This window comes from Pleurodeles waltl, chromosome 5 (genome assembly GCF_031143425.1).
Source record: "Pleurodeles waltl isolate 20211129_DDA chromosome 5, aPleWal1.hap1.20221129, whole genome shotgun sequence".
NCBI lineage: Eukaryota > Metazoa > Chordata > Amphibia > Caudata > Salamandridae > Pleurodeles > Pleurodeles waltl.
Genome location: NC_090444.1, coordinates 303,970,859 through 303,992,597, shown reverse-complemented (window position 1 = coordinate 303,992,597; position 21,739 = coordinate 303,970,859). Strand labels below are relative to the sequence as shown.

Here is a 21,739-nt window from a genome sequence, read left to right as displayed (position 1 = left end):
TCTGTGGCAAACCACGGGATGTTGTTTAGCTAGCCACCTTTTTGGCACAGACGGTATTCTCTCCTTTAGTGAGCTAAAAGAAGACTTTGCACTCCCAGAAACAGAGCGCCTCCACTACATCCAGGTTCAGCACTGGCTTACTCATTCTGCATGAGAGAGGGAACCCACAGATCCCTTACACCTTTTGAGAAGTGGCTTATCACAAAAATTACAGACAAGGGCATGATTAGAGAACTCTATTGAATTCTACTTCATGTTTCCTCACTATCTAAAACCCCAGGGCAAACACGCTGGGAACTCGAGATTGGACTAAGTTTCACACCCAAAGAATAGGGAGAGATCCATTATAGAGATGGTCACACTGCACACAATTCCTCGAGTATACAGACAGCCACTAAGATCATCACCTCCTGGTATCACACACCTCCCTGCTTACAGAAATGCTACCTGACGCAGAACACAGAATGCTGGCACCAATTTGGGTCACTTGGCACATTACTACATATATTATAAAAATGCCCCAAAATCGCTCACTTTTCAGAACAATTTGTTAATGACATAGATACACTTACGGACACACAACTTCCCAGATTCCCAGCCTACAGAATTCTGGGATTGTCCAACACACTCACATTCCCACTCACATCTTGCAGAAGTCGACATATTGGCTTAGCGTTATGGGTGAGGCATCAAAGCAACCTTGCACATTGGAGCACTACCATAATCCCTATACATCTGTCCTGGCTGGAAAAACTAGCTCTCGTATTGACTTCCGAAGGAGACTCCTACAGAAACCTATGGAAACAATATGTAACCCTCCTGTCCCAAGGATATCAGGAACTGTCATGCCCTAAATACTTGAGATTGATCTGGCTTAACAACAAAGTCCCACTCACAGTATCAGGTCTTCACCCCAAGATTGTACCCCTACTGCAGAATTCAAACCCATTCACGCAACAATCAACTGTGAGTACCCCAGGGTAGGGACAAGGGTATGGGCGGGTTTTCTAATTGTTCTCCGTGTTTTCCCTTTTTTGACTCTTGATATGAGCTGTGTTATGCTTAATGTCAACCACCTGTTTATTCTAAATAACTAGATAAAACAGATATGAACTATAAAATGAAGAGACAACTTCCTCAGAATGATGTCCCCTAGGAAGAGGGCAAAATACAGCAGCTTTGTTTTCTCTACCATTAATACAACTGGTACTAGGGTATAGGGCGTTTGTGTCCACCGTACCCCACTGTACCCTAAGTATGACTGTCTTACTATGAAAAATAGAGTGGGGGCCCATTGACCTTGCTAGCATCGGAGCACTGGTCACCCTTGCTGCTTTTCTTTTTAACACAAAGGGGCAGTATCATTGGTATTGCAGTTACAGTGGCCCCTACAGCCTCTTGGTATCAGGAGCCAACTAAAACCCAACCATGGCTGTTTTACTATCCTTCTTTGCTTGTATTAAAACCTAGTGCACACTTCTTTTGCCAATACTGCTTTTGGTCTTGGAGTGAGGGCTCAAGGGAGGGAAAAATTGAAATACAGGAGACAACTTACCTTAGCCTCTGAGAGATGGCAGGGAAGTGCGTGTGGCAAGATGGGAACAGTGTTTTTAACACGGGGCTAAAGAGAATGCTTTGCAAGGTAGTAGTTTATCATTAGTAAAGCAGGTGCAGCAGCACTAGGTTACAGAGGTTTTAGAGGCACACTGCATCATAATTGTGACAATTGTGACTGTTATATTTTACAAAAGAGGCACTGTGGCGTAGTTTCCTTTCTAGCATTGGGTCTGAGGGCATCCTTGCAGAAAACAAAACATAATAACATGTGGAAGCTCATTTTTCTCAAAAGTGGCAGAGAGCGTGTTGCAAGATTGTAGTGATATTCAGGCATGTTTGGGAATGGGTGAAAGAAGCAAGGGTGATAGCCTGCTATTTAGGCCGTCAGTTATTATTAGTGCAGGAGGTACAGTTGCACTGAAGCCAAGGAGTATCAGGGGCTCACAACATCCAATTTATGGGGAGGAGTATTTGTGGTTCAATTATTGGTTTTGTTTGATGTATTTATTGTTGTATAATTCCCACATTTAGTGTGGACTATGAGCTACCAAAAAAAGTATCCCTGACATGATCTCAGAAGCCCTGCCCCACGTTCTGTGCCATTTATCCCACTTCCTTAATCCTTACTGTTAGAAATGGGGTATTTGATTGGCAGTCGGGTTACCCCCTGTCCAAGCAAGGACCCTCAGTCTAGTCAGGGTAAGTCACACACAATCCAAATTATCCTGTGCCCACCCTCTGGTAGCTTGGCACTGGGCAGTCAGGCTTAATTTAGAAGGCAATGTGTAAAGTATTTGTGCAATAAATCATACAATAGCACCATATAGCACCACAAAAATACACCACACTGTGTTAGAAAAATATATAATAGTCATCTGATAAGATGCAGGTCAAAAAAAATAAAATGCAATAAGTGAATGTTGAGATATCATCTTAAAAGTGATAGAAAGTGTCTTAAGTCTTTTAAAAACAAATGACTGTCTCTTAAAAACAATAAAGGTCTCTTGCAAGCACAAAGTACCTGGTTTGCGTTCAAAATCTCCGCAAGGGACCGTAGAGGAGGCGATGCGTGGAAAACGGGGAGGTGTGCGTTGGTTTCGCCCCTTCGTATACCGACTTGTGTCGTTATTTTCCACGAAGGGTAAGACTTTGCGTTGATTTCCGGCACACAGACTTGGTTCCTCTGTGGGTTGCAGGGTTTTCTGGCACCCCGGGGATGGTGCGTGGAATCCTGGGCTTGGGGAGCGAAGTCACAAGTGCTGCGTCGATCCAGTGGGCGTTGCGTGGAAATTTCTCCTGCACGCAGGTGCTGCGTAGATTTCTCTCTGGAAGTAGGGCTGCGTCATTCCGGGTCGGCTGTGCGTCGATCCAGTGGGCCGTGCAAAAAAAGTTCATGTCGCTACGCTGGCACTGCGTCGATCTTCTCCTTGCGAAGTCAGGCTGCGTCGTTCCGGTTCGGCGTGCAGTGATTTTCTCACCGCGGGGCAGGCTATGCATCGTTTTTAGCAAGCTGTGCATTGAATTTTCGCCGCACAAGGAGTCCAGTTGCAGGAGTGAAGTCTTTTTGGTCCTGAGACTTCAAGGAAGAGGAGGCAAGCTCTAGCCAAGCCCTTGGAGAGCACTTCTCAGCACAGCCAGAGAGCAGCAAGGCAGCTCGGGCAACAGCAAGGCAGCAGTCCCTCTCAGAAATTAGTCCCAGTGAGTCTTTTGGGCAGCCAGGCAGTTCCTCTTGGCAGGTTTGGTTCAGGGATTCTTCACCAGCAGGTTTCTTGTACAGAAGTATCTGTGAGGTAGAGTATCTATCCCAAGAAGTGTCTAAAGTCTGTGGTTTTGGGTGCTGTCCTCATACCCATTTTGGCCTTTGAAGTAGGCTTACTTCAAAGAAAAGTCTCACTTGTTGGTGAAATCCTGCCTTGCCCAGGCAAGACCTCAGACACACACCAGGGGGTTGGAGACTGCATTGTGTGAGGGCAGGCACAGTCCTTTTATGTGTGAGTGACCACTCCTCTGCTCCCTCCTAGCACAGATGGCTCATCAGAATATACAGGCTGCACCCCAGCCCCCTTTGTGTCACTGGAGAGAGGTGCCAACAGCCCAACTGTCAACCTAACCCAGACAGGGAATCCACAAGCAGGCAGAGTCACAAAAATGGTTTAAGCAAGAAATGCCCACTTTTCTAAAAGTGGCATTTTCAAACGTGCAATCTTAAAATCAACTTTACTAAAAGATTTATTTTTAAATTGTGAGTTCAGAGGTCCCAAACTTCACATTTCTATCAGCTCCCAAAGGGAATCTACGCTTTAATCATATTTAAAGGCAGGCCCCAGGTTGACCAATGAGAGAGACAGGCTTTGCAACAGTGAAATCCAAATTTGGCAGAATTTCACTGTCAGGACACATAAAACACATTAGTATATGACCTACCTTTATCATAGACTGCACCCTGCCCAAGGGGCTACCTAGGGCCTACCTTAGGGGTTTCTTATATGTAGGAAAAGGGATGGGTTAGGCCTGGCAAGTGGGAACACTTGCCAAGTCGAATTTACAGTTTAAAACTGCACACACAGACACTGCAGTGGCAGGTCTGAGACATGATTACAGGGCTACTTATGTGGGTGGCACAACCAGTGGTGCAGGCCCACTAGTAGCATTTGATTTACAGGCCCTTGGCACCTCTAGTGCACTTTACTAGGAACTTACCAGTAAATCAAATATGCCAATCATGGATCAACAGTACAATTTACACAAAGAGCATACGCACTTTAGCACTGGTTAGCAGTGGTAAAGTGCTCAGGGGTCTAAAGCCAACAAAAACAGGTCAGAAAAAATAGGAGGAAGGAGGCAAAAAGTTTGGGGATAACCCTGCGAAAAGGGGCCAGGTCCAACATGACCACCCACCAGCCTAACGCCAGGGGAGAACAATCAGTACCCTGATGTACTTCCCTGACTGAGGCGATAGAACAAGGACCCAGGCCCACAACAGCAGGGACATGTTCCAGTTCTACACCTTCCTGACTCAAGTTGGATCCCTCTGTCCATACTCTCAGGGCCCACCAAACTAACCCATGGGGAACCTTTCTCCTCTCCTCCGGATACCCTATGTGCAGCACCTAACCTTACTTTGCTCACAGATGTATCCCAGGGGCCGGATAGTACCACCAGGGCCAACACAGTGGTGTTGCCCACTACACCCCTGGGGTGTGATTCTTGTCCCCCAGCAGGGGCAACTCTGTCCAACAGGACAGTATGCCACAGTGGCCACTGACAGCTGTCAGGGATGAGAGCCAGGCTCCAGGCCTCTCAAGGCTCCCTAACCACTGTGACTGTGGAGAGTGGGGGGTGGTAGCCCCAGGTGCTTGGCACCCTTTGACCACTCTCCCTTTCACTAGGTCAGGGATGACAGCCTGACCCTGGTCCTCCCCTCTGGGGCTCTGTATCCTCCCTCCTTGAGCAGCACCCCCAGAGTCCAAAATTGTCAGGGTGCTTATAGAAGCAGTCCTTCACAATTCTACCACCAGTGCAGGAGTGTTAACCTGCAACTGGTCTTACAACCTGGGGTCTGCACCTTCAGGTTGGACTAGGGCCAGGGGTGAGGCTTCCCTCCCCCTGCCCTCCCTTCTGGGGTCCTTCATCCCCCCCAACTAGGAGTGCCCCCTGAAGACAACATGGTAGGGGCACTGTTGGCAGTAGCCCCTTCCTCCAGGTCAAGGGGACACCCTGAACCTGGCCTTCCAATCCAGGGTCTGTACCTGCAGACTGGATCACTGCCTGGCAACCCAGAACTTCCTGGGGGCAGACCTACCCCCCACCAGGTCAGATTTACCCTCTAAACCTGGTCCTTCAACCCAGAGTCACCACCCTGCAGTTGAACCATTGCCTGGCACACCAGGACTTCCTGGAGGGCACACCTACCCCCCACCACGTCAGAGTTTAACCCCTGAACCTGGTCATCCAACCCAGAGTCACCACCCTGAGGTTGAACCATTGCCTGGAATGCCAGGACTTCCTGGGGGCACCCTCGCCCCCCACAAGGAACACGCGATCCCCAAGGGCCACACAAGAGTCTAGTTTGGCGCAGGTCTCCTGATCCCTGCCCATCTGGCAGAGTCTGGATCCCCTCAAACCAGAAATGGTCTCACCTAGGCCATTCCTGGGGGGCTCTGCTCTCAGAGCTGACCCTGGCACTTCAGGTCCTACACTGGGGTCCGCAACCCCCTCTCAATCCCTTGTCTGGACTTCTGCACCCCTCAATAGGAGTGGTACTGGCAGACACCAGAACTGGTGACATGCTAGCTACAGACACCCCCTAAGTTCTCCTGACACTGTGGGGTCTCCCTCAACAGATGTTCCTACTGTACAGGCTAGGCTCCCCTCCTGGCCTTCCCTCATGGAACCCTCCAGGACCTGGGATTGGATCTCGGCCACCCTGGGCCTCAGCCCATCCCCATTCCCTCTCCTCTGAGGCTGGACATGGGGTCCCTCACCCATTCCATTACACTGGGACACACCTGGGACACTGCAATCCTTTCCCACCTCACCTGGTTGGGAAACACCTAGACCACTCCCTTCAGGAGCATCCCCAAATGCCTCTTCAGACTCTCTGGTACTCCCCCAGAGGTCTGCCTCCAGTATAAGCTCCCTGGGGTCCGAGAACTCACACTCCACCTGCTGTTGGCGTAGCTCTGGAAAATAAGGACTAGACATATGTTCTCAAGCAATTACATCACTCAGCCCTTCACATGAATTAACCAAACTACCCTTCACCCAACCATCCAGTGGCTCAGCCTTGAAAAAGTACCCCACATCACCCTCCTGAGACTGATGAGACAGTACCTGACTGTCCCTGACACTCAACCCACACTCCTCTGGGATGTCTCCACACTCCATAACCAGGACTTCTACCTGGGGGGAACCCGTCTCCCTGTCACTCTCACCTAGAGCCAGTAAAGTGTCCCTCCCCTCAATAGGAATATGACTCCCTGTGCCAGTTCCCCAATCCACCTCAGGGACCCTGTGCATTACGGGTGCTACCTCATACTCCTGAACCTCCTGGTGTGTGTCAACTCCCTCCTTCAAGTAGGGCACCACATCACTGGGCATGTGCACTTCTTCAGCAGTACTGGATAAAGATTTTTGCTGCTACCATCTGAACTGGACTCAGCCCTCCTGGCTTCCAGTTTCAGCTCTTCACAGCTCAGCTCCTGAGCTGCAACCCTTTCTTTTTCCCGGGCTAAGGCTCTCTCTGCCTCAGCCCTCTCAATGTCTGCTTCCAGCTTTTCCATCCACCGCTCCTCAGCTAGGAGCCATTCATCTTTCTCTGGTTCCCTTTCCTCATCCGAGTAGTCCTCCTCCTCAGACTCATCTGTTAGTGTTGCCTGCCAGCGTTTCAACTCATACTGAAACAGGGCTGACTCAAGATCCTCCCTTCTGGATTTCCTCTTTACAGCCAGTCCCCTTTCCTTGCAGAATACTTGTAGCTCTCTTTATAGATGAATAGGTGCCAAATGTTGACTTCCATTCTGCCAAGACCTCACAGGTGCAACCCAAAACTAGAGTCCAAATAAAATATCAACAATACACCCAGGGGGACATCAGAGAACCAAAAGCAAAAAGATGCAAACTCACTTTGACCTTCAACTGTGGGTAAGTAGTGAATACTTACCTACTGTATGTCACTGCTCAAATGCAAGTCCTATCCTCACACTGATCACCAATGTTAGAAATGGGGTCTTTGGTTGGCAGTCAGGTTACCCCCTGTCCAAGTAAGGACACTCACTCTAGTCAGGGTAAGTCCCACACAATCCAAATTATCCTGTGCCCACCCTCTGGTAGCTAGGCACTGAGCAGTCAGGCTTAACTTAGAAGGCAATGTGTAAAGTATTTGTGCAATAAATCATACAATACCACCATATAGCACCACAAAAATATACCACACAGTGTTAGAAAAATATATAATATTTATCTGATAAGATGCAGGTCAAAACGATTAAAATGCAATAAGTAAATGTTGAGATATCACCTTAAAAGTTATAGAAAGTGTCTTAAGTCTTTTAAAAACAAATGAATGTCTCTCAAAAACAATAAAGGTCTCTTGCAAGCACAAAGTACCTGGTTTGCGTTCAAAATCTCCGCAAGGGACCGCAGAGGAGGCGATGCGTGGAAAACGGGAGGTGTGCATCGGTTTCGCCCCTTTGCACACTGACTTGCCTCGTTATTTTCCACGCAGGGTAAGACTTTGCATTGATTTCCGGCACGTGGACTTGGTTCCTCTTCGGGTTCCGGGGTTTTCTGGCGCCCCGCGGATGGTTCATGGAATCCTGGGCTTGCGGAGCAAAGTCACAAGCGCTGCGTCGATACAGTGGGCGTTGCATGGAAATTTCTCCCGTACGGTAGGTGCTGCGTAGATTTCTCTCTGCAAGTAGGGCTGCATTGTTCCTGGTCAGCTGTGCGTCGATCCAGTGGCCTGTGCATTGAAGTTCCGCTCGCTACGTGGGCGCTGCGTTGATCTTCTTCTTGCGAAGTCGGGCTGCGTCGTTCCGGTTCGGTGTGCAGTGATTTTCTCACCGTGGGGCAGGCTGCGTGTCGTTTTAGCAGGCTTTGCGTCTAATTTTTGCCGCACAAGGAGTCCAGTTGCAGGAGTGAAGTCTTTTTGGTCCTGAGACTTCAAGGAACAAGAGGCAAGCTCTATCCAAGCCCTTGGAGAGCACTTCTCAGCACAGCCAGAGAGCAGCAAGGCAGTAGGGAAACAGCAAGGCAGCAGTTCCTCTCAGAAAAGCAGTCCCAGTGAGTCCTTTGGCCAGCCAGGCAGCTCCTCTTGGCAGGTCTAGTTCAGGGATTCTTCACCCGCAGGTTTCTTTCCAGAAGTATCTGTGAGGTAGAGTGTCTACCACAAGAAGTGTCTAAAGTCTGTGTTTTTGAGTGCTCTTCTTATACCCATTTTGGCCTTTAAAGTAGGCTTACTTCAAAGAAGTGTCTCACTTGTTTGTGAAATTCTGCCTTGCCCAGGCAAGACTTCAGACACACACCAGGTGGTTGGAGACTGCATTGTGTGAGGGCAGGCACAGCCCTTTCAGGTGGGAGTGACCACTCCTCCCCTCCCTCCTAGCACAGATGGCTCATCAGAATATGCAGGCTGCACCCCAGCCCCCTTTGTGTCACAGGAGAGAGGTGCCAACAGGCCAACTGTCAAACTAACCCAGACAGGGAATCCACAAACAGGCAGAGTCACAAAAATGGTTTATGCAAGAAAATGCCCACTTTCTAAAAGTGGCATTTTCAAACACACAATCTTAAAATCAACTTTACTAAAAGATGCATTTTTAAATCATGAGTTCAGAGGTCCCAAACTCCACATGTCTATCTGCTCCCAAAGAGAATGTATGCTTTAGTCATATTTAAAGGCAGGCCCCAGGTTGATCTATAAGAGATATAGGCCTTGCAGCAGTGAAAACCGAATTTGGCAGTATTTCACTGTCAGGATATATAAAACACATTAGTATATGTCAAACCTTAACCATACACTGCACCCTGCCCAGGGGGCTACCTAGGGCCTACCTTAGGGGTGCCTTATATGTAGTAAAAGGGAAGGTTTGGGTCTGGCAAGTGGGTGCACTTGCCAGGTCGAATCGCCAGGGCCAGATTGCACATACAGACACTGCAGTGGCAGGTCTGAGACATGTTTACAGGGCTACTCATGTGGGTGGAACAATCAGTGGTGCAGGCCCACTATTAGCATTTGATTTACAGACCCTGGGCCCGGAGGTGGTGGTCCCTAGGGTGCGGGGGGCTGCAGACTCTTGCACGTATGATAAGTAAGGCAGCCCTGGGGAGGAAGTGGTCCCCAGGGACGGGGGACCTGCGGGGCCCTCCACATATATCAAAATTGAAGCCCTGGGGAGGTGGTGGTCCCCCCATACATAAAAATTGAGGCCTAGGGAGGTGGCAATCTCCAGGGCTAGCGGGCCTCCCACATATATAAAAAAAAAATGAAAGCTCTGGGGAGGTGGTGGCCCCCGGAGCTGTGGGGGGGGGGGTGCATGAGGCCCCCCCACACTAAATTGTTTATGCCCTCATGACTTGGCTCAAATTTGCAAATCTCGCGAACTTGCAGCAAAAAAATAATTTACAAAAATGTTGTTCAGGGAGGTCCCTCTGGGATCCTTCCAACAGTGCTACCAGTGCTAGGGGTCAGAGAGTCCCTACCCTGGCCTCTTTTCATTTATTTTTACTTTTTTCCTGAAACTTAGCTCAAGCTGAGTCTCAAGATGGCTGCCAACACTTCCTGGTTTAAAGTGTTGGCAGCCAATCAGAGCTGAGGATTTCCCTGCACGAGCTCATCTTTGTTTGTGAATACTTTGCTGCCAGCGATATACTAACTTTCTCAAAAACTACAGAACGGATTTATTCCAAATAAGCGAAAGTGTAATCTGCATACCGACAGCTAGCTTTCTGGCAAATTTGGTGTAATTCCATCCAGTGGCCCGGCGTGTAGTCGTGTCTAAAGAATCCTATGGCAATTAACATGGGAAATGCAATGTTTTTTTAGCCCCGTTTTTCATGGCCCCTGCTTGACGGAATACCCTAAAACTTTCCATGCGCATCACTTCTTTTGGAATTTTTTTTGAAGATTTATCAAACGGTGCCAAAGACATAGTCAAGCCAAAAAACGCTTTTCCTATGGAAACATGGTCCTAACTATACCAACCTATTGGCAACTGCCAGTAGGAAATATATATATATATATCCAGTAACCAGCCGCGGCCCGTCCATTGGGGCTGAGGGGTCACACCCCTCCCCCCACCTTTTGCCCCTTAAGAAGAGTGTCTGTCAGGCTGAGTAAAGGTCAGCATGACAGACACTCTTCATTTTCTAATCAGGCAGCCTAGAGCTAGACATGCGTGATTTGCACAGACTCCTGGCTCACTGAGCTGAACTTTGCTGGGCTGAAGAGATCACAGCTCCCATAGGCATGACCTCCTAAGCTCAGTAAAGGTGCCTTGAGGCCCTCTCCCTTGTTGACGAGGGGAAACGTCACCCATTGACTTTGACCTTGATGGTTCAGGTTTAAGCCCTAGGGCACCCAGGGCATCAGTGACACTTCCTAACAGGGTGGGGTGGGGTCAGAAGTCTTACTGACCCCTTCCCACTCTGTGATGAAGTTGGGACTGCTGCCTTCCCTCAGTGGCTTACCTTGGGAAGGCAGTAGTTCCAACCCTCCTGGGACCTCTGAGGAAGAGCTGAAGGTAAGTGTGTGTGTTTTTAAAAATGAATGTTTGGTGCATGCTTGTATGATTGTAATATTTGATAACAAGTGCTGTGAATGGATGCATGTGTGTGTGTGTGAATTAATGAATGAATGTGTGAGTGTGCATGTGTCCCGCCCCCCTCCCTTCTAAATTTGCTGGTCGCCACTTCCAGTAATACAGATCACAAAACCTAACTTTGCATTATATGTAGACTTCTCAGTGAGGTATTACTTTTGCCAAAGAGATTCTTTTGGTACTTACAATTCTTAAGTTACCATCCTTCTAATATAGCACAGTGGGCTATGAATCAGCCTCACAAAGCCACGTGCAAGCTGTAAGGCATTGGTGCAGAAGTTTATAGTTGCTTTTCTAAGGTTGCTAACCAGGGTTCCTTGGGGGAGTTATACATTCTTAGTCTAAGTCCAAACACTGTGATAAATTTTACATTCTGAATGTTTATCTCCAGACCCTAACACTCTTAAAAATATGCCTACCAGATAGGTCCTATGAAATATTGAGTATTGCATGTTTTTGAATCGCGTACTACGAGACGCGCTCCGTGGGGACTCCAGTGCTGCATTCCATTTAGAATCATGTGATGGGCGTGAGCAACTAGCTGTCATGTTGTCCTGCGCCTGGCCCACTGGCCTCGACCTCCGACCCAGGAGAAGACACTGCTAACGGTCGTTTTACCCCACCACACACTGCTGGTAGAATATTGTCGCAGATGTGGAGGGACTTGTGGGTCGAAGCAGCACTACTGGTGACAATGCTCCATATAGCCTCTCGCCTGTACACAATCCCCTGTAGCTATCCTCACAGTTCTTGCTCGTGCTGCTGTTTCCCTTTCTTTTTTTTAGAGGTTCACCTCCATAATGTCTTAGTAATGTGGCTCTGACTCATAATGAAATCAGCCTTGATGCATACTGACGGCACAAATACACACTGTGGCCATAAGCGTGATCTTCCTTAATATTTTAGTACTTCAATTGAAATGCCAGCCGTGTATTAATGTGTAGAATGTAACCTGAGTTCCAGCAAAATTTACTTATTTTGTGAAAATTGTTTCTCATATGACTGTTCAGATGTTTGCCAAAAAAATGCCTACCAGATGGGTGACCTATGACTATGACCTGTAGCCCCCATTGTCTTATGTACTATTTCTTACATAATGATTTGCACACTTATATGTCATTGTCTCTGTATAATGTGTGTTATGTAAAGCACTCTGACAGCCTTCATTAGGATGAGGAGTGCTGTAAAAGAAATTAAATAAATGTAAGAAAGGGGCTAGCAAAGGATATGGGTAACATTCGAAGGGTGGGTGTGAGGGAATCCGTGGAGATAATTGGGAAGGAGGCAACAACATAGACTGTTGAACCAGGCTCCCACCAGTGGCAAAGCCAGCCCTGAATGGGATTGTGCCCCTTTTGTGCTTCTGCATTTTTGTTTTTAGGTAGTTTTGAAACCATAATGCATCTCAACAAAACATCCCTCTCCTCAGCCCATGACTGAATACACATCAGTAGAGGTCTGCCCACCAACATGACCATGAAATCAAGAAGTGAAATTGGTCTGTAGCAGGTTGGACATTCCCTTTTTCCCATTATCCAAGATATATAAGCATTTGTTTCTATGCAAAATTGCCAAAACAAACAATAGGGTTGACCACAGTTGTAAGAAGAAGGACCTCTATGGTACCTGGAGTCAGAAATTTCACTACTGGACATTGACCCAAGGACAGTTATGTCTTCTAACAAAAAAGACCAATTGAACGCTCAGATTGAGTCAAGGGCCTCTATAATGATATGGCCAAGATCTGTCAGAGTCACCAGATCCTCGGGGTTTGCGCACGTTCCCAACACGTCCTCTAATGAACAACTCCAAGACTCTGATAGACAATTCACAGAGACTGTGAGAGTTCAAGAGGGGAAGAGGGGATTAGGAAGGGTACTGCTGAGAAGGAGACCTTTAATGGGAAAAAAGGTTAGAACACACAATATAACCTGAAGTAAATATTAATAAACATAGTCTTTCAGAAAATATGAGCAATCTTGAATTGCAGTTTTAAAAATGAACAGATTTTGTGATGATCAGATACCTGTAATGGAATCAAGATTAATTGAAATACAACTTTTCTTATTCAAGCATGAATTAGAATAACAAGAATACAGTATGCATAATAGGAGCATATAATATTGCATCTAGAACTTCTGATCCTATATATATTTTCCTTGAAATGTTTTCAACACAAATTACACTCTTAAAACACTAGAGAAGAAATATTTTTCAATGGGTTCAATAGTTCAAGAAATATTTCCCATACTTGTCAACTCGAATTGTACCAAGCAATTATCCTGGAATGGTAATATGCAGTTCACAACATAAATAAACTCTAGTAAAAAATTGCATGTCCTGCTGACTCGAATGCCACCATGCAAAGTCAAGAAATGGTTGCACAATAAATAGCAACAGGTTTTGAAATTATCTTAAATTGAATTATACATCGTGCCACTTCAAAACCTTCTTTTAAATGTCAATACATAGTAACACAGAATGTTCCACAAGCTTTTAAAGCTTCATAAACGAACCGCGCCTCTTGCCGATTCGTGATCAATCATGTATGTGTCAATAAATGCCAGCGCGCAATGCAACTCAAGATTTCAAAGCTTTTCAAACGAATCGCGCCTCCTGCTGATTCATAAATATCCACGTGTATGTCAATAAACACTGGCGCGCAATGTAACATGAGTTTCAAAACTATAAACGAATCACGCTTCTTGCCGATTCATAAACATCCATGTACACACTTTAACAAAAATACTCAAGTGCACTTTTTATGACTATGACCTTAAAACAAATTGTTAACATAAATAAACGATCAGATCTTAGAATGAGATAATTCTAGATAAAAGAAACGGTATTGGGAATAAACCCAACTACCGTCTTACTACCCAGGAACAAGATGCACCAATGAAGAGTTCAAAGCAGAACTGGGAGATCAAAAAGGCCACTGGAACTGAAGTTCTGGAAATAGCTGCTCTTCTGCACTGGAACCTCTGAATAGTGAGCACTGGGAGTTGGGCTGACTCTCCTTATATAGAGTCTTGGCCCAGCCCAGAACCACGCCCAGGCATGTTGCAGGGAAAGTCTCTGGAAGGCCCTGGAAAGAGGCCACACCCTAACCCACTCTGAAAACCTGTAGCAATACCTTGCAAAGAAACAGTATTTGTAAACATATTAAGAATAAGTGTTTAGGATTGAACTCTGCAATGCAAAAGGGTAAAATACAACATATCAGCACAATGCATGAATCATGTTATTTTTAAATTGATTTTTTTTGCATTTTTTTACGCCAATAGAGCGCGTACTGTTCTGGTGTTGACAGTACTCCCCTCTCCCAGACGCGCTCTAGGGCCTGGTTTGCTTGGATTAAGACAATGAAAGTGTCTCACAAGTACTGGAGCATGAACATCAGATGCGGAAACCCATGAGTTACTTTCAGGACCATAACCTTTCCATGAGATTAAATACCAAAGATTACGTCCTCTCAGTTTAGAATCCAACACTTTCTTGACTTCATATTCTTCTTCCCCTTGTACTAAAACAGGAGCTGGAGGAGGATGGACCTTTTGGACTGCCTTTTTCAAGAGGGAAGTGTGGAACACTGGATGAATCCGTAAGGATCCGGGCAATTGTAGTTTATAAGTCACTGGATTGATTTGCTGAAGGACAGTATAAGGACCTATGAATTTGGGGTTAAACGTGCTTCTTCTTGAAGTCTATATGTTTTGTGGAAAGCCACACTTTGTCACCTGGTTGATATTGCGGTCCCTCACAATGTTTCTTATCATACTGTCTTTTATATTTTTGTTTGGCTTTTTCTAGATACTGTTGAATCAGCTTCTGGGTTTGATGTAAATGCTGAATGGTTTCTGACACAGCTGGAGTAAGAGAACTTTCTTGAGGAATTGTGATGGGCAAGGTGTCAGGATGATAACCAAATAAACCAAAAAAGGGTGTAACGCCAATGGAAGTGTGGAATGAGTTATTGTAAGTTAACTCAGCTAACCAGAGCATAGATGTCCAAGAATGAAGTGCCTTTTCAGCGTAGGCACGTAGGTATTGTTTTAAAGTCTCATTTAGTCTTTCTGTTTGACCATCTGTTTGAGGAGGGTGACTAGTAGATAGTGTAGATGTCACTTGGAGTGTTTTACACCATGTCTTCCAGAAATTGGAGGAAAATTGTGACCCCCGATCGGAGAGGATAACCTTTGGTAGTCCATGATAACGAACCACTCTGTTCAGTAAAATGTTTGCCAATTCACTAGAAGTGGGCAATTTTTTACAGGCAATAAAATGTCCATATTTTGTGAGACTATCTACTACCACCAGAATTACTGAATGCTGTTGAACCACTGGCAGACCTGTAATAAAGTCTAATGAAATGTGTTCCCATGGACGACTTGGAGTTGGAAGTGGATGTAATAATCCTTTTGGTTTAGAATTACTTGTTTTAATGCGAGCACAAACTTCACAGTTGTTTACCATTGCTTTTACATCTTTTGTTAGGGTAGGCCACCAAAAATAACGTTGGATCAGTTCAAGAGTTTTAGGAATACCTGGATGACCTGCCGTAGGTATAACATGTAACCAATGAAACACTATCTTGCGAAGTTTGATAGTGGGTATGAATAAACGCGAGTCATGAAAAGGTAAACCTTGTTTGATTGACCTTTTGGGATCAGCTTGGGCCCATTTTTGCCATTTTTCAACAGTGAAGGAATTGCGAATTTCTTCAAATAAATCTTCAGTTTTTATGATACATAGAACCTTGTCTGGAGCAATGATAGCTCTGGAGGCTTGAAATGCAGGCAACGTGGTAGACTCTTGACGGGACAAGGCGTCAGCCTTGCGATTATCTTTACCAGGCCGGAAGGTTACTACAAAATCAAATTCGGCAAAAAAAAGCATCCAGCGTAATTTCCTAGGGGTCAAAAGTCTGGCGGAACTCATGAATTGAAGATTACGATGATCAGTATATACTGTAACAGTGTATTTGGCACCCAATAAATGATGTCTCCATTCTTTAAAGGCGTCCCGAATTGCCAGAAGTTCTTTTTCAGCAATGACATAGTTTTGTTCGGCTTCGTTCAACTTCCGAGATATATAAGCTACAGGATGAAGTTGACCAGTGTCTTTATTTCGTTGTGATAAGACGGCTCCTATTGCTACATCTGAAGCATCAGCTTCCACTATAAAAGGTTGATTCGCATCAGGATGAGTTAAAACTGGGGCAGTGGAGAAAGCTTTCTTTAAAGTCGAGAAGGCTTGATTAGCTTCTGGGGAACATACAAACTTTTCTTTCTTTCGGAGTTCTTGAATCTCTGTTAATATGAACGCGCCATGAATATTTTTCAATCTTTTTGTGCGTTCCTTTACGTTCTGCTAAACAATGGTCAAGTCTCAAGGCAAGATTTATTAACTCTTGACAGTCTGTAGGTTGTGGATCGATTTGCGCTAAGATATCTTTTAATTCCTCTTTGAGTCCCTTGTAAAACAAGACCGCTTGTTTTTCTTCAGGCCAGGAAGTCTCGGCAACCAGTCGGTTAAAGTTGGCTAAATACGACACTAGGTCTTGATTTCCTTGGCGTAAGTTTAATAATTCATGATCTGCTGACTGTGTTATAGTTCTACGATCAAAAACTCTCTCAAATTCACTAACAAAATTTCTCCAATTATACAACAAGGGACTATTTTTACGCACAAGAGGAATTGACCAAGTAGCTGCATCTCCAGTCAGATATGATAACAAGAAAGCTACTTTGGACTGGGCATCGGGAAAGGTATTTGGTCTGCAGATGAAGTGTAGTTCCACTTGAACCAGGAAAGATTGCGCTTTCAATGGGTCACCTGAGAAACGTTCTGGGGGAGCTAAAGGAATAGCAGCAGGAACATTTAGGGAAATTGGACTACTTCCAGAAGCCTGAGAAGAAGGCCAAAACACCCCTGTGGGACTTTGCTCCTTCTTCTCTACTTTATCTTGCAACTGACTCACTCTCTCTGCTAAGCTGGTTGTCAATTCTTTGGATGATACCACCTCTGCTTGGAGCTGGGTGATAGCCTTAACTAACTCGTCTAGCGTGGCCATGCTGAGAACATACACAAACCAAGAGGATAATAATTTGTGGGCTCACTATTCTGTCAGAGTCACCAGATCCTCGGGGTTTGCGCACATTCCCAACACGTCCTCTAATGAACAACTCCAAGACTCTGATAGACAATTCACAGAGACTGTGAGAGTTCAAGAGGGGAAGAGGGGATTAGGAAGGGTACTGCTGGGAAGGAGACCTTTAATGGGAAAAAAGGTTAGAACACACAATATAACCTGAAGTAAATATTAATAAACATAGTCTTTCTGAAAATATGAGCAATCTTGAATTGCAGTTTTAAAAATGAACAGATGTTGTGATGATCAGATACCTGTAATGGAATCAAGATTAATTTAAATACAACTTTTCTTATTCAAGCATGAATTAGAATAACAAGAATATGCATAATAGGAGCATATAATATTGCATCTAGAACTTCTGATCCTATATATATTTTCCTTGAAATGTTTTCAACACAAATTACACTCTTAAAACACTAGAGAAGAAATATTTTTCAATGGGTTCAATAGTTCAAGAAATATTTCCCATACTTGTCAACTCGAATTGTACCAAGCAATTATCCTGGAATGGTAATATGCAGTTCACAACATAAATAAACTCTAGTAAAAAATTGCATGTCCTGCTGACTCGAATGCCACCATGCAAAGTCAAGAAATGGTTGCACAATAAAATAGTAACACACAATGTTCCACAAGCTTTTAAAGCTTCATAAACGAACTGCGCCTCTTGCCGATTCGTGATCAATCATGTATGTGTCAATAAATGCCAGCGCGCAATGCAACTCAAGATTTCAAAGCTTTTCAAACGAATCGCGCCTCCTGCTGATTCATAAATATCCACGTGTATGTCAATAAACACTGGCGCGCAATGTAACATGAGTTTCAAAACTATAAACGAATCGCGCTTCTTGCTGAATCATAAACATCCATGTACACACTTTAACTAATATACTTGAGTGCACTTTTTATGACTATGACCTCAAAACAAATTGTTAACATAAATAAACGATCAGATCTTAGAATGAGATAATTCTAGATAAAATAAACGGTATTGGGAATAAACCCAACTACCGTCTTACCACCCAGGAACAAGATGCACCAATGAAGATTTCAAAGCAGAACTGGGAGATCAAAAAGGCCACTGGAACTGAAGTTCTGGAAATAGCTGCTCTTCTGCACTGGAACCTCTGAATAGTGAGCACTGGGAGTTGGGCTGACTCTCCTTATATAGAGTCTTGGCCCAGCCCAGAACCACGCCCAGGCATGTTGCAGGGAAAGTCTCTGGAAGGCCCTGGAAAGAGGCCACACCCTAACCCACTCTGAAAACCTGTAGCAATACCTTGCAAAGAAACAGTATTTGTAAACATATTAAGAATAAGTGTTTAGGATTGAACTCTGCAATGCAAAAGGGTAAAATACAACATATCAGCACAATGCATGAATCATGTTATTTTTAAAGTGATGTTTTTTTGCATTTTTTGACGCCAATAGAGCGCGTACTGTTCTGGTGTTGACAAGATCTCTCTGACGAACGTTTGTCTACTGATGTGCCAGATGAATCAATGGAAGGCCACCTGTAAAAATGCATATGGAATAACACAGTTGAGTTACCTGTCTCCTCTTTTGCAGGATGGTCTATGAGGTTGGTGGGCACACTGCGCCAGCTGGAGAGCCTCAGGCGGCTCTCGGTTCCGGTGGGAGCAGTGCTGGAAAGTCTCTTGGCACAGGCACAGGGCCATTCGGAGAGAGCACCTAGAAAAGGAGTTGGTTTGCAGAATTAAAGGTGGAACTTCAGGGTCCCCTTGGGCTGTTGAGGTCACAAGGAGTTAGGGACCTGTGGCACACAGCTGGTTCTGCAATGCAGGGCCTAGGGTGGCCGGATGCAGGGCGTGTTGGAGGTCTTGGAGGCTGTGAGCCCTTTGGAGCTGGAGGTAAATCTTCTTCCGGGGCCTTGCAGGATGACGAGGGTGCTCTGGTGGGAGGTCAGGAGTGTTCCTTAAGTCCCTCAACTGGGGCTTCCTCCTGGACTAGTTGCAGCTCTGGGGGAGCTGTTTTTGCTATTGTCCGACGTGCACTGACCAGTACCTGGGGTATTGGCACAACTTGGCCATGGGAGGGCGCAGTGCCACCAAAGTTGGCACACTTCTAGGTCTCGTCTGGTCTGTCATTGGTGTGTCAACAGGTCTGGCTGCGACTTCCGGTTGCCGAGATATCGTCCGGTCAGTGAAGTGACCCTCACCAGTTTGCTAGTTCTTTGCAGGTTTCTTTGGTTTCTTTAGTGGTGCCTCCGCCCAGGAGGGAGTTCTTGGGCTGTTTGCGAAGCCTGGAGGACCTCTGGGTCTTTTGAGGTCGGCCCAGTGGTTAGCTCCTCCACAGTGGCGATTGTCAAGACTCTGGTGCAGCAAGCAAGGGTCCTGGAGCCTCTTCTGGTGCAGCAGGTCATCTGTTCTAGTGCTGTCGAGTTCTTTGGTGCTGTCTTCTTTTCTTCCTGATGAATCTGATCTCTTGGTCTAAGGGAGCCCACTAAATACGGAATTTAGTGGGTGTTTCATGGTGAGCCTTGAAGTGTCCAATAGGACACTTACCCTTGGGTGGCTACACCCACTACAGTGACGACTTCCTGTGGGAAGGGTCACTTCCCTAAACCTCATTGGTTATTTTCCTTCCATCCAACATAGAGGAACATGAAATGCAGGGTCCATTTTGCCTGCATGCCCCTAGGGGTGGTGCATGCTCAGTGAGACCCCTCCTCCTACCCTTTGTGTGGTTTCCCGCCTTTGCTCATGCCAAAAGTGGGGGTTGACAAAGGGAGAAGCCATCTGCTGCTAGCAGCAGGCCTGGGGGCTCGAGTTTCAAGGGCAATAGCCCTTTGAAGGTCACCGCCAGGGGAATGCACATTTCGGGGGGAGGGGGTGTTAGCTCCTCCACCTAGGAAGGGCATTGTCTTACGAACCAGAGAGACAGGGCTCTCCACCCAAGGTTTATATATTGGCTGTATGGAGGTGGCAAGCTGGATGGAACCGGTCAGCAACCATGCCAGTCAGGTTAGCTTTTGCAGTGGGCACCGCTAAGGTGACCCCTGGGTACATTTAGGGATAAATCCAATACTGTTATCAGTCTGGTTTTATCATTCTGAGTTGTTTGATACCAAACAACCCAAGATGCAGAGTGGCAATCATGTAACTGGGGAACTCATGTTTGACCAGTGTCCAGTACATTTACTTAAAATGGCTGCTCTGTTCACTCACTATCTCCCAGGTTGGGCAAGGACACAGTGGGGGCATGTTGCTCATGTAACTATACCCTCACATATAGTATGGTGCACTGTGCCTTAGGGCTGAAAGGCCTACCAGAAGGGTGACTTACCCAGAACATATGCAGTGTAGGGTGGACAGGGCACACAGGGAGTGTGCCATGTCGAATTTGTCTTTTTAGGTTTGCCCCGGAACACTCAGCCTGCAATGGCAGTGCTGGGTGCATCTGGGTGCAGAGCCATAGAGGGTGGCACAATTAGTGTTGCTGCCCTCAGGGGCCCACCACTAATAGCCCATGCCCTGGGTACAGGTGTTCCCATTTACTACGGTCTTACAGTGATATTTAAGAGTGTATCCAATTTTGCCAAGCATAACAACAAATTTAGGGAATGAGCTCTGGCCCAGGGAACCTGATTAGCAGGGCCCTTGGGTACTGCAACTTCTAGGACACATCAACATCAGGCAAAAAGTGGGCGGCTAACCATGCAAAAAGAGGCCTCTTCTCACAGCTGTTATGCTTTTTCGGCCCTCTCAGTATTCCCTGTTCACCAACAAACCCCCATCCTAACATGAAGAGAGCTTTGCCACTGAGCTTCACAGACCCTATCACGTTTTCCTTCCTAGGACCGGCATACCTTGTAGGGCAGTACTAGGAAAGAAAAATCAATGATAGTCACAACCCCTTAAAAGTACGGGAACGTGGCACTGTGACCCAGTGGCCTACTGGTGGATGGACCACCTGGTAAAGGGTTTGAAAAAGTAGAGCCAGCCGAAGCTCTGATGTTGGAAACTCAGTGCTGTAACCAACACTAAATAAAGTGAGGCATACATGCGCATTGTGTAAGTAGCTACTGTCCAAAACGTTTCCTGATGCTATGATTCTCACTTTACAAGTTGGTATACCTGTGATCTGATGCTTCGTATCCCTAACAGCTAGGAGAGCAGTACATAAGGTAATTTATTCAATCTATTTAGGTAAGCAAGAGGCTCAAATTCTGAATGATCATCTATCCATTTAAAGTTAGTCTACTTAAGTATGGAGACAATGGTTTGTGAAGAAATAACACAAGCTTAAGCAAGGGATGCTCTGTACAAATAAATGTTACACAGTTGCAGCTGGTAACTTGACAAAGTAGAGAGGCTAGGGGGAATAGAAAAAAAAAATCAAATATAAATAAAATGTTTTAAAAACTTACGTGGACGTCGCCGCCACTGCTCTCCGCTGCACTGCAGGCTCCCAGCCTGCCCTTCGGCCAATCATAATGCTGCTCAAAGCAGCGTTATGACTGGCTGGAGAGCCCTGGCTGGGCACTCCAATGCATACTGGAAGCGTGGGACAGCTCTCTCCAACTCGGCTACACAGTGTCAGGTTGGAGAGAGCCCTTGTGTGCATGTGTGTTTGGCCGGCCGGCGTGAGCAATGAGGGCAGTGGTATGTGCACTCCCCTCACTGCTCGTCACCCCATGGCCCCACCCGCTTTTAAAATTAAAACTCTAATAAAGGTAGTTTAT

General features: G+C 45.9%; 1 protein-coding gene across 1 annotated transcript in view; it reads left to right on the top strand.

Moving 5' to 3' along the window:
• LHCGR (luteinizing hormone/choriogonadotropin receptor) overlaps nucleotides 1-21,739 on the top strand; it is an 836,395-nt gene that overhangs the window by 156,521 nt on the left and 658,135 nt on the right. The gene's annotated exons all lie outside the window — the stretch shown is intronic.